The 12,035-nt window shown below is 38.3% G+C and overlaps 1 pseudogene; it reads left to right on the forward strand.

Moving 5' to 3' along the window:
- The first annotated feature begins 449 nt into the window (after nt 1–449).
- On the forward strand, nt 450–1,058 carry Arl6-ps1 (ADP-ribosylation factor like GTPase 6, pseudogene 1; annotated as a pseudogene).
- The last annotated feature ends 10,977 nt before the right edge of the window (nt 1,059–12,035 follow it).

Here is a 12,035-nt window from a genome sequence, read left to right on the forward strand (position 1 = left end):
TACAAGAACTGTGGGTATAAACATAAATATTTTGGAGGCAGATTGACAATTCCCATCTAGTAATACAAAGCATTAATTTCACTCTTAGAGCCTATGAATTCCCTGGCAATAGGTTTCTGATCAAGCCCATAATAGCAGGAATGAACTCCTTTCTTTTAAGGGAATTGTAAGGTTCATAATTATTCTAAATCTAGTCCATGTTGTAGATAGAGAAATTCTTTGAATTGTTTTAAAAAAAAACCTTGAGTTTTAAAACACCATAGAAAAATACACATGAGCCTGCTCAGCCACTCATGCTCCCATCCCGGGTGAATGCGCCGGTACCCCCAACTTGTAGAAGACGCTGTGCTTGGGAAAGGGTAACCTTTTCCTGGGGAAGATCCCACCGCGGAGACGGGTGCAAGAGTGTGTCCCTTCCTGTCCTTGTCGGCCCTTTGGCCTTTGGATCGGCGTCAAAGATCAGTTGCTGTTTAAATATTTAAGCTGCAATATGGGATTGCTGGACAGACTTTCAGGTTTACTTGGCGTGAGGAAGAAGGAGGTTCATGTTTTATGCTCGGGCTGGATAATAATGGGAAAACAACAATCATTAATAAACTGAAACCCTCAAATGCTCAAGCTCAAGATATGGTCCCAACCATAGGATTTAACATAGAGAAATTCAAACCGTCCAGTTTGTCTTTTACAGTATTTGACATGTCAGGTCAAGGAAGGTACAGGAATCTCTGGGAACACTATTATAAAGATGGACAAGCCATTATCTTTGTCATTGAGAGTAGTGATTAATTAAGAATGGTTATGGCCAAAGAAGAGCTTGATACCCTTCTAAATCACCCAGACACTAAACACCGTCGAATTCCAATATTGTTCTTTACAAACAAAATGGATCTTAGAGACGCAGTGACTTCCATGAAAGTGTCTCAGTTGCTGTGTTTAGAGACTATTAAAGATAAGCCGTGGCATATCTGTGCTAGTGACGTCAGCAAAGAAGAAAGATTGCAAGAAGATATGGACTGGCTTCAAGATCAGATCCAAGCTGTGAAGAGGTGAAAAGATAGTCCCTGGAGACCTCAGTGATCCTCAATTAATGGTATCTATGTAAGGCATACTGAATAGTCTCAAATTTAATTTAAAAGATATATGCAACGAAGAATATTTTTTACAACATTCTGCTTGCTTTTGTGGACTCTGGAAGAACATTTTAAGGGCTTTCGGACTTGAGACATTGTTAATCTGGCCATTAACTATACAAAATCTAAGATTTCTTAGGAACTCCTTAGTTACCAGCTTCTTGTAAAAGTCTACACATTGTTATAATCAGAATGTGTAAATACCACTTGTAAGCCATCTCAATATCCTATCACGTCTTATATATTTAATGTATTTTTATTTTTAATTGTCTTCTAAAAGTTTAGTTCGTTGTATTACTTTGAAGTGCAAATTGTGTTAGAGAAACAGCCTTAAAGATTTATAAGGGATCACAAGTAATTAGTCTATATGTAATTTTTATTGTCACTATCAATAAAAAATGAAATATAAAAAAGAAAAATATACATGAAAATACCACTGAGGGAATATCCTACAGCAACTCTTCATGTAACTTCCAACAAAATCAAGGTCTGAAGGATGATTAACTTTAAAAACAACCCATAAGATGAACTTTAGTGACACCTTCCATCTGATATTTATACCTTTAATGAATTGGGATTATTAATTGTCATGGGACAAATGCAATGGAGCATGGGTAATAAAGTGTTACTTTGTGGTAGGTGATGAAGACAGTAAATTCTCTCTTGATGCCGCTCTTTCCTCATTTTTGTTTGTTTGGTTGGCTTTTTGTTTTTTCTGATAAATTTATGCTTGAGGAACCAGTGTCAATGCTATTACTTTTCTTTCTTAAAATGTCATAGAACTGGTCTTGGCTTTTGTTCAGCTAATAAGGAAGCTAAGGGACCAAATGTTCAATAGTTATCAAAGCCTCCCCAGACAACAAATTCATTTTTAAATTATTTAATAAATGTTAGAACTTACCCCCAAGTGGACTAGGGCCTCAAGAGAGTAATATGAATAGTTCTGCTGTGTTCAGTGGACTTTTATGAAATTTTTGTAGAATTTTGTAAAATTTGGATGGAAGCTGAGTTTAATTGATTATTTTTTAAAGCACATTAAAGAAAGGTCAAATCTCCAGACTTGCTCTTAGCCCTATAGCTTGAAGAAAGTTTTCTTCTCAACTCACCTCCATTGCTTGGGAGTACTTTGGGAAATCCACCTTTTGGTGATGACCCAGTCTCCTTAAGTTTTCCTTCCACTCCTATCTGCCTTTCCTCCTAAAACATTTTCACTCTTTTCAGTCACCTGCTGACCCAGAGAATCCATTTCTACCAGGGACCTACAGCTGCTATACTTGCCTAGGATCCCGAAAGAATATGCTACCAAACAATAAAACAACTGACCAACTAAGAGAAAACCAGATAACTACAACAAGAGGTATTTCAAACCTCAACATTTCAGATGCCTAGATCTCAGAGAAATAAACATTTATAACCATGCTAACCAGTAACCTTGTTATGGTAGACCCTGTGAAATGAAATAGAGTGAAATCACAAAAGAAGGACTTGAAAGGAATAATTCTGAATATATTCAAGAATATTAAAGATGATATGAGTAAATCCCTCAATTAAGCACATGAAAACACAAACAAAATGTTAAATGGACTAAAGAAAACCTTCAAAACATGAAAATAGAATTTACAAAGGAATAAATCCACTAAATAAAAGCAAATATGAAATAAAACTAGAAGTGAAAAATTTGGTATTTCCAAGCAAACCCTCAGAGGTAAGTCTCACCCAAAAATTAGAAGCATGGAAAAAAGGATCACAGGAGATTCTATATCTATATCGATATAGATAGATAGATAGATAATTTCCACGCATAAAACTTTGAGAAAACATTTCTATGACACTGTGAAGGGACCAAATATTTGAAAAATAAGGATGGAGGAAAAAGAAGAAAACTAGATAAAAAGCAAGGAAAATATTTTAAAAAAATCATACAGGAAACATTTATATACAAATATATTTATTTATACACAAATATATATGTGTGTGTGCATGTATGTATTAAAAAGTAATAAAATAGATATTAAGAACACTAAATAGAAATACTCTCCAACATGTAATATTCCAAACACTAATTATCCCAAAGAAAGGAAACTAAAGGCTAAAACAGAAAAACACCAAGTAACATCTAAGGACAAACCTATTAGAATAGCACCTGACTTATCAATGGAAACTCTGAAAGTCATAAGAGCCAGATGGATGTTCCTCAAACTCTGAAAAATGGAAGGTGACAGCCTAAGCTACTATATCCAGTAAAAATTTGAATCACACTTGACAGAGAAAAACATTCCATGATAAAACTAAATTTAAGCAATTTGTTCCCTTTCAATCCAGGTCTGCTGATGGTAAGAAAAGGAAAGCTTCAGTCTGTAGAGGAGAACTACAACTTGGAAGGTGCAAGGAATAAATAATTCTATAACGAAAAATCAGAAGAAGTGTGCAACACATAACAGAACAACACAACAGGAGGACTTAATAAGCAAACTCTCAGTTTAATGGTCTTGATTACCCAACATAAAGACACACTGTAACAATGAATTATAAAATAAGACTTTGTGAAAATTTAACAAACACACCTCACTATCAAACATATTCATTACCTCAGATAAAAGGACAGAAAAGAAATGCAAGCAGTTTTGAAGGAAAAACTGTATCCAAAAAAAAGTGTCCAGCTTTACACCTATTTGCTACATTTAGTGTCCAGCCCAATTTATTTCTCCCCTGGAGTGGCATTCTTAACCTTTTATAGCTATCCTATGGTGCCCCTCTTGGTAGAAAGCATGCTGAACCAAATTACTAGACAAAAACCAGCAATTCAGACTGGTCTACTTGTAGGTAAAAGAGCAATTGAGTTTATTTCTGTCTTAGTTAGAATCATTGTTTTCTATATTCCATATGATAGAGTCGTAAGCAAACTTGTCGGGCATCTTCTTTCTTTCTTTCTTTCTTTCTTTCTTTCTTTCTTTCTTTCTTTCTTCCTTCCTTCCTTCCTTCCTTCCTTTTTGTACTTCTTTTATTTCTTCTCGTGTTTACTCAAGATTTTTGACAAATGACAGGACTGAAGAGCCCATAGACACGTGTGTCCTGTTTGAGAAAGGATTTCTCTCAAGGAAGTAAGTGAAGCTTTGCCTGAGTTTCCCCTCCTTGTTGGGCAGATGAAGGTTCTATTTCAAACGGTTTACTCTGCTGAAGGTTTAGAGGGGATACCTTTTGTGCCCTATGTCCCCCATAGGCTTCCGTTTTGGTACCCAGCTGCTGCGCTGTTCAGGGAGGTAACAGATCTGTAGGAGGTAGAGCTTGGCTGAGGTAGGCCCATTATAGAGGGCTAGTTTCCAGGTTTTACAGACTGGCACCATTTCTTGCTCTCTTTATTTCTCAGTTTCTTCTGAGTATCTGAAACATGCTGTCAGATACAAGCCAACCTCATGGTCCTACTATACTAGACCTTCTTCATCATAGGACTATATCCATTCTGGAACTGTAAGCAAAAAAAAAAAAAAAACAAAAACAAAAACAAAACAAAACAACAAAAAAAGCATCTTTCTTTCCTAGCATGTCCATTTTGTCATGGAATTTTATCATAGCAACAAAAAAGTAAATATGAACCAGTTTCTGTCTGTGCCCAGAGCTCAAAGCCAGTCTCCAGAAGTGCTGACACACCTGAGAGCCGAGGTAAGACCACTGCTTCTGTTCCCAGGGACCCATCTGGAGCCCTGAGGACACAGGAACCCAGGAGCAGTCTGGAACAGGATCCTTCTGGTTTCTGCCTGCGCCCAAAGCTGACCCAGTCCCACAGATCTCTGTACCCAGATCCTGTGGGGAGAGAGCTGCTTTCTCAGAAGTGCAGACAATCCTGAGAGCACATGGGAGACCACCAGTTCTGCTCACATTCCTGGCCCAAGAGGAACCAGCCTGAAACCCTCTGAATAGAGAAACCTAGGAGCACTCAGGGACAGTATCCTTCTAGTTTCTGCATACACCTGGAGCTGAAAGCCAGTCTCCAGGAGCACTGACACACTTGAGAGCAGAGGTAAGACCACCACTCCTCCTCCCAGGAATGGCCTGGAGCCTTCAGGGCACAGGAACCAAGGAGCAGTGTGGAATAGGATCCTTCATGTTTCTGCCTGCACCTAGAGCTAACCCAGTTCCACAGCTCTCTGTGCCCAGTTTCCATGGAGAGAGATTAGGACTCTCAGAAGTGGGGACAATACTGAAAGCATAGGGGAGACTACCAGTTCTGCTCACACTACGGGCACAAGAGGAAGCAGCCTGGAACCCTCTGAATACAGAAACCTAGGAGCAATCGGGGACAGTATCCTTCCAGTTTCTGCCTGCACCTGGAGCTGAAAGCCAGTCTCCAGGACTACTGACATACCTGAGAGCAAAAGTAAGACAACCACTTCTGCTCTGAGGAAACCCCCCACCCCCAGAGACCTCTGGACATGGAACCTAGGAGCAGTCTGGGACAGGATCCTTCCTGTTTCTGCCTACAACTGGAGCTGACCCAATCCAACTACACTCTGTACCAGATCCTACTGGGAGAAAGCCAGTCTTCAGCAGTACTGACACAAAGGCTTACAGTAGGGTTAAACCACTGTCGTAGGTAGCAAGACCAGCTACCAGCAGAGATAACCAGATGGAGAAAGGAAAGCTCAAGAATATAAGCAACAGACACTAAGACTAGTTGGCATTATCAGAGTCCAGTAATCCCACCAAAGCAAATACTGGATACCCCAACACACCAGAAGAGCAAGATTTGGATTTAAAACTACACCTAATGATGATTGATAGAGGACTTTAAGAAGGATATAAATAACTCCATTAAAGGAATACAGGACAACACAAGTAAACAAGTAGAGACCATTGAAGAGGAAACACAAAAATCCTTTAAAGAATTAAAGGAAAAAAGCAAGCAAACAGGTGAAGGAATTGACCAAAATCATCCAGAATCTAAAACTGGAAATCGAGACAATAAAGAAATCACAAAGGGAGACAATCCTGGAGATAGATCAGGAATCACAGACAGAAACGTTACCAGCATAATACAAGAGATAAAAGAGAGAATCCCCGGGGCAGAAGATACCATACAAAACATTGACACAAACATCAAAGAAAATGGAAACTGCAAAAAGCTCCTAAAACAAAACATCCAGGAAATGCAGGACACAATGAAAAGACCAAACTTAAGCATAATAGGTATAGAAGAGAGTGAAGATTACCTACTTAAAGGGCCAATAAATGTCTTCAACAAAATTATAGAAGTAAACTTTCCTAACCTAAAGAAAGAGATGACCGCAAACATACAAGAAACCAACAGAACTCCAAATAGATTTTCCAAGCAAATGGTCCGAAGAAACAAGCTGGAGTAGCCATTCTAATATCAAATGAAATCAACTTTAAACCAATTTATCAAAAAAGATAAGGAAGGATACTTCATATTCATCAAAGCAAAAATCCACCAAGATGAACTCTCTAGTCTTGAATATCTGTGCTCCAAATGCAAGAGCACCTATATTCATAAAAGAAACCTTACAGGCTGAAGAGAGTTGCTCTTCCAGAGGTCCTGAGTTCAATTCGCAGCAACCACATGATGGCTCACAACCACCTGTAATGGGATCTGATAACCTCTTCTGGAATGTCTGAAGACAGCTACAATGTACTCAAAAAACTTACTAAAAGCATTACTAAAGGTCAGAGCACATATTGTATAATAGTGGGAGACTTCAATACTCCACTCTCAGCAATGGACAGACCATGGAAACAGAATCTAGACAGAGACATAGAAAAACTTATGGAAGTTATGAACCAAGTGGATTTAACAGATATCTCTAGAACATTTCATCCTAAAACAAAAGAATATACCTTCTTCTCCACACTTCATGGTGCCTTCTCTAAACCTGACCATATAATCAGTCATAAAACAGCCTTCAACAGATACAAGAAGATTGAAATGTTCCCATGCATCCTACTAGACCACCATGGACTAAGTCTGATCTTCAATGACAACAAAAGCAACAGAAAGCACACGTACACGTGGAAGCTGAGAAATGCTCTACTCAGTGATAACTTGGTCAAGGAAGAAATAAAGAAAGAATTTTTTTAGAACTTAATGAAAATTAAAGCACAACATGCCCAAACTTATGGGACATAATGTAAGCAGTGCTAAGAGGAAAACTCATAAAACTGAGTGCCTCCAAAATGAAACTGGAGAGAGTGTACACTAGCAGCTGGACATCACACCTAAAGGCTCTAGAACAAAAAGAAGCAGATACACCCAAGAGGAGTAGACAGCAGGAAATAATCAAATTCAGGGTTGAAATCAACCAAGTAGAAATAAAAAGAACTATACAAAGAATCAACAAAACCAAGAGCTGGTTCTTTGAGAAAATCAACAAGATAGATAAACCCTTAGTGAGACTAACAAGAGGGCACAGAGAGTGTGTCCAAATTAACAAAATCAGAAGTGAAAAGGGAGACATAACAACAGAATCTGAGGAAATTCAAAAAATCATCAGATCATACTACAGAAGCCTATATTCAATAAAACTGGAAAATCTGGATTAAATGGACAACTTTCTAGACAGATACCAGTACCAAAGTTAAATCAGATAAACCATCTAAGCAGGCTCATAACTCTTAACTAGAAGCAGTTATTAAAAGTCTCCCAACCAAAAAACAAAAATAGCAAAAGAAGGAACACTACCAAATTCCTTCTATGAAGCCACAATTAAGCTTAAACCTAAACCACACAAAGAACCAACATAGAAAGAGAACTTCAGACCAACTTCCTTTATGAATATTGATACAAAATTACTCAATAAAATTCTCACAATCCAAACACATCAAAATGATCGTCCATCATAATCAAGTAGTCTTCATCCAAGGGATGCAGGGATCATTCAATAAACAGAAATCTATCATTGTAATCTACTATGTAAACAAACTCAAATAAAAAAGGCCACCTGATCATTAGATGCTAAGAAAGCTTTTGGCAAAATTCAACATACCTTCATGTTAAAAGTCTTGGAAAGTTCAGGAATTGAAGGCCCGTGCCTAAACAAAGTAAAAGCAATATACAGCAAACCAATAGAAAACATCAAACTAAATGGAGAAAAACTTGAAGTAACCTCATTAAAATCAGGGTCTAGATAAGGCTGCCCACTCTCTCCCTACCTACTCGATATAGTACTCAAAGTCCTAGCCAGGGTAATCAAACAACAGAAGGAGACCAAAAATATATATACAAATTGGAAAAAAGGATGTCAAAATATCATTATTTGCAGATGATAGTATACTTAAGTGACCCCAAAATTTCCACCAGAGGACACCTAAGCCTGATAAACCACTTCAGCAAAGTGACTGGATATAAAATGAACTCAAACAAATCAGTAGACATCCTCTAGTCAAAGGATAAACAGGCTTAGAAAGAAATTAGGAAAGCAACACCCTTCACAGTAGTCACAAATAGTAATATAAAATACCACGGTGTGACTCTAACCATGAAAGTGAAAGTTGTGTATGACAAGAACTTCAAGTCTCTAAAGAAAGAAATTGAAGAATATCTGAGAAGATGGAAAGATCTCACATGCTCATGGATTGACAGGATTAAAATTGTAAAAAATGGCATCTTGCCAAAAAGCAATCAAAATTACAACTCAGTTCTTCATAGAGTTAGAAAAAGCAATTTGCAAATTCATTTGAAATAATAAAAAACCCAGGATAGTAATAACAATGGTCAACAATAAAAGAACTAATGGGAGAAGCACCATCCCTGACCTCAAGTTGTATTACATAGCAATAGTAATAAAAAATGTAAGGTATTGGTGCAGAGACAGGCAGGTAGATCAATGGAATAGAATTGAAGACCCAGAAATGAACCTACGTACCTATGGTCATTTGATCTTTGACAAAGGAGCTAAAACCATCCAGTCAAAAAAAGATAGCATTTTAACAAATGGTGCTGCTTCCCATGGAGGTCAGCATGTAGAAGAATTAAAATCAATCCCTTCTTATCACCCTGTACAAATCTCAAGTCCATGTGGATCAAGGACCTCCACATCAAACCAGATACACTCAAACTAATAGAAGAAAAAGTGGGGAAGAGCCTTGAACACATGGGCACTGGGGAAAATTTCCTGAACAGAATACCAATTGCTGATTCTCTAAGAACAAGAATCAACAAATGGAACTTCATAAAATTGCAAAGCTTCTATAAGGCAAAGGACATTGCCATTAGGACAAAATGATATCCAACAGATTGGGAAAAGATCTTTAACAATCTTACAGATGATTGAGGGCTAATATTCAATACATACAAAGGACTCAAGAAGTGAGACTCCAGAGAATCAAATAATCCTATTTAAAAAAAATGAGATACAGACCTAAACAAAGAATTACCAGCTGAGGAATATTGAATGGTTAAGAAGTACTTAAAGAAATGTTTAACATCCTTAGTCAGCAGGGAAATGCAAATCAAAACAACCCTGAAATTCCACCTCATACCAGTCAGAATGGCTAATACCAAAAACTCAGGTGATAGCAGATGCTGTGGAGGATGTGGAGAAAGAGGGACACTCCTCCACTATGGGATTGCAAGCTGGTACAACCACTCTGGAAATCAATCTGGCATTTCCTCAGAAAATTGCACATATTACTGTCTGAGGACCCAGTTAGACCACTCCTGGGCATATACCCAAAAGATGCTCCAACATATATATAGCAAGAACACATGCTCCACTATGTTCATAGCAGACTTAACTATAATAGCTAGAAGCTGGAAAGAACCCAGATGCCCTTTAACAGAGGAATAGATACAGAAAATGTACATTTACACCATGGAGTATTATTCAGCTATTAAAAAGAGTGACTTCATGAAATTCATAGGTAAATGGATAGAACTAGAAAATATCATCCTAAGTGAGGTAACACAATCACAAAAAAAAAAAAACCCACACATGGTACGCACTGACTGATATGTGGACACTAGCCCAAAAGCTCAGATTCCCCAAGGCACAGTCTATAGCCACATGAAGCTCAAGAAGAAGGATGAACAAAGTGAGGATCCTTCAGTTCTTCTTAGAAGAGGGACCAAAAATATTCGTAGGAGGAGCTAGACAGACAAAATTTGGAGCAGAGAATGGTCATTTAGTTCCTGCTCCAAATGGGGATCCAGCCCATATACATACAGCTACCAAACCAAGGTAATATTTCTGATGCCAATAAGTGCATGCTGATAGGAGACTGATATAGATGTCCCCTAGAGGCTCTGACAGAGCATGACAAATACAGAGGCAATTGCTAGCAGCCAACCATTGAACTGAGGAGAGGGTCCCCATTGGAGGAGTTTGAGAAAAGATCAGAGGAGCTGACAGGTTTTGCAACCCCATAAGAATAGCAGTAACCACCAACCAGAGCTCCCAGGGACTGAACTACCATCCAAAGAGTACACATGGACAGACCTATGGCTCCAGCTGCATATGTAGCAGAGGATAGTCTTGTTGGGCATCAATGTGAGGAGAAGCCCTTGGTCCTGCCATGGCTGACCCCTCAGTATAGGGGGATGTCTGAGCCAAGAGGCAGAAAGGGGTGGGTGGATAGGTGGGGAAACACCCTCATAGAAGAAGAGGGAGAAGGAATGGGATAGGGAGTTTATGGACAGTAACCTGGGAACAGGAATAACATTTGAAATGTAAATAAAATTATTCAGTACAAAAGTAAGTAATATACCATCAGGTATATATTTCTTTTATATTACATTTTTGTTGATTGTTAAGTTCCTATATATGTAAGTCCTTTCTTATCCATGAAACTTACACTCAGAGACCTTCAACAGAGGAATGGATACAGAAAATATACAATACACCGTGGAGTATTATTCAGCTATTAAAAACAGAGACTTCATGAAATTCACAGGCAAATGGATAGAACTAGAAAATATCATCCTAAGTGAGGTAACACAATCACAAAAAAAAAGTGCTGAACTTTATCTATGCTTTCTTCACTGCATATACATATCTATGATACTTTTGTAATTAGTTGTAGTAAAAGAGTAACTACAACTGATGAAAACACTTAAAACAATATATTATAATAAAATTACTTGAAACTTTGAATTCCTTTTATTCTTGACATTTTTTTCTTTTATTGGATTTTTTATTTACATTTCAAATTTTATCTTCTTTCCTGGTTTCCCCTCCAGAAACCTGCTATCTCCTGGTTTCTATGAAGGCACTTACCCACCCACCTATCCACACTCCCCCAGCCCTGACATTCTGCTATACTGGGATGTGGAGCTGTGACAGGTTCAAGGGTCTCTCCTCCCATTGATGCCCTACAAGGCCATCCTCTGCTACATATGCAAGGGAGCCATAGTTCCATCTCTGTGGACTCTTGGGATTGTGGTTTAGTCCCTGGGAGTTCTAGGGAGTCTGGTTGGCTGATATTGTTGTTCTTTTTATGGGATTGCAAACCCCTTCAGCTTCTTCAGTCCTCTCTGTAACTCCTCCACTGGGTACCCTGCTCTCAATTCAATGGTTGGCTGAAAGCATCTGCCTCTGCATTTGTCAGGCTCTGGCAGAGCCTCTCAGGAGACAGCTATATCAGGCTCCTGTCTGCATGCACTCCTTTGCATCAGCAATATTATCTGGGTTTGATATCTGTATATGGGATGGATCCCCAGATAGGGCAATGTGTAGGACATTTTCTTAATTACTGATTGATGTAGGATGGCTATTTCCAGGTTCATATTCCTAGGTTCAATAAACAAATAAATATACAGGCTGAGCAAGCCATAAGGAGGAAGCCAATAATCTGCAAGCACTAAACCTGGTGAAACTCCAGGACCAAAAGCAACATGGGGAAGAAAGGGTTTATTGGCTTATATTTCCACATCACTGTTCGTTACTTAAGGAAGTCAGG

This window comes from Rattus norvegicus, chromosome 5 (assembly GCF_036323735.1).
Source record: "Rattus norvegicus strain BN/NHsdMcwi chromosome 5, GRCr8, whole genome shotgun sequence".
Lineage (NCBI taxonomy): Eukaryota > Metazoa > Chordata > Mammalia > Rodentia > Muridae > Rattus > Rattus norvegicus.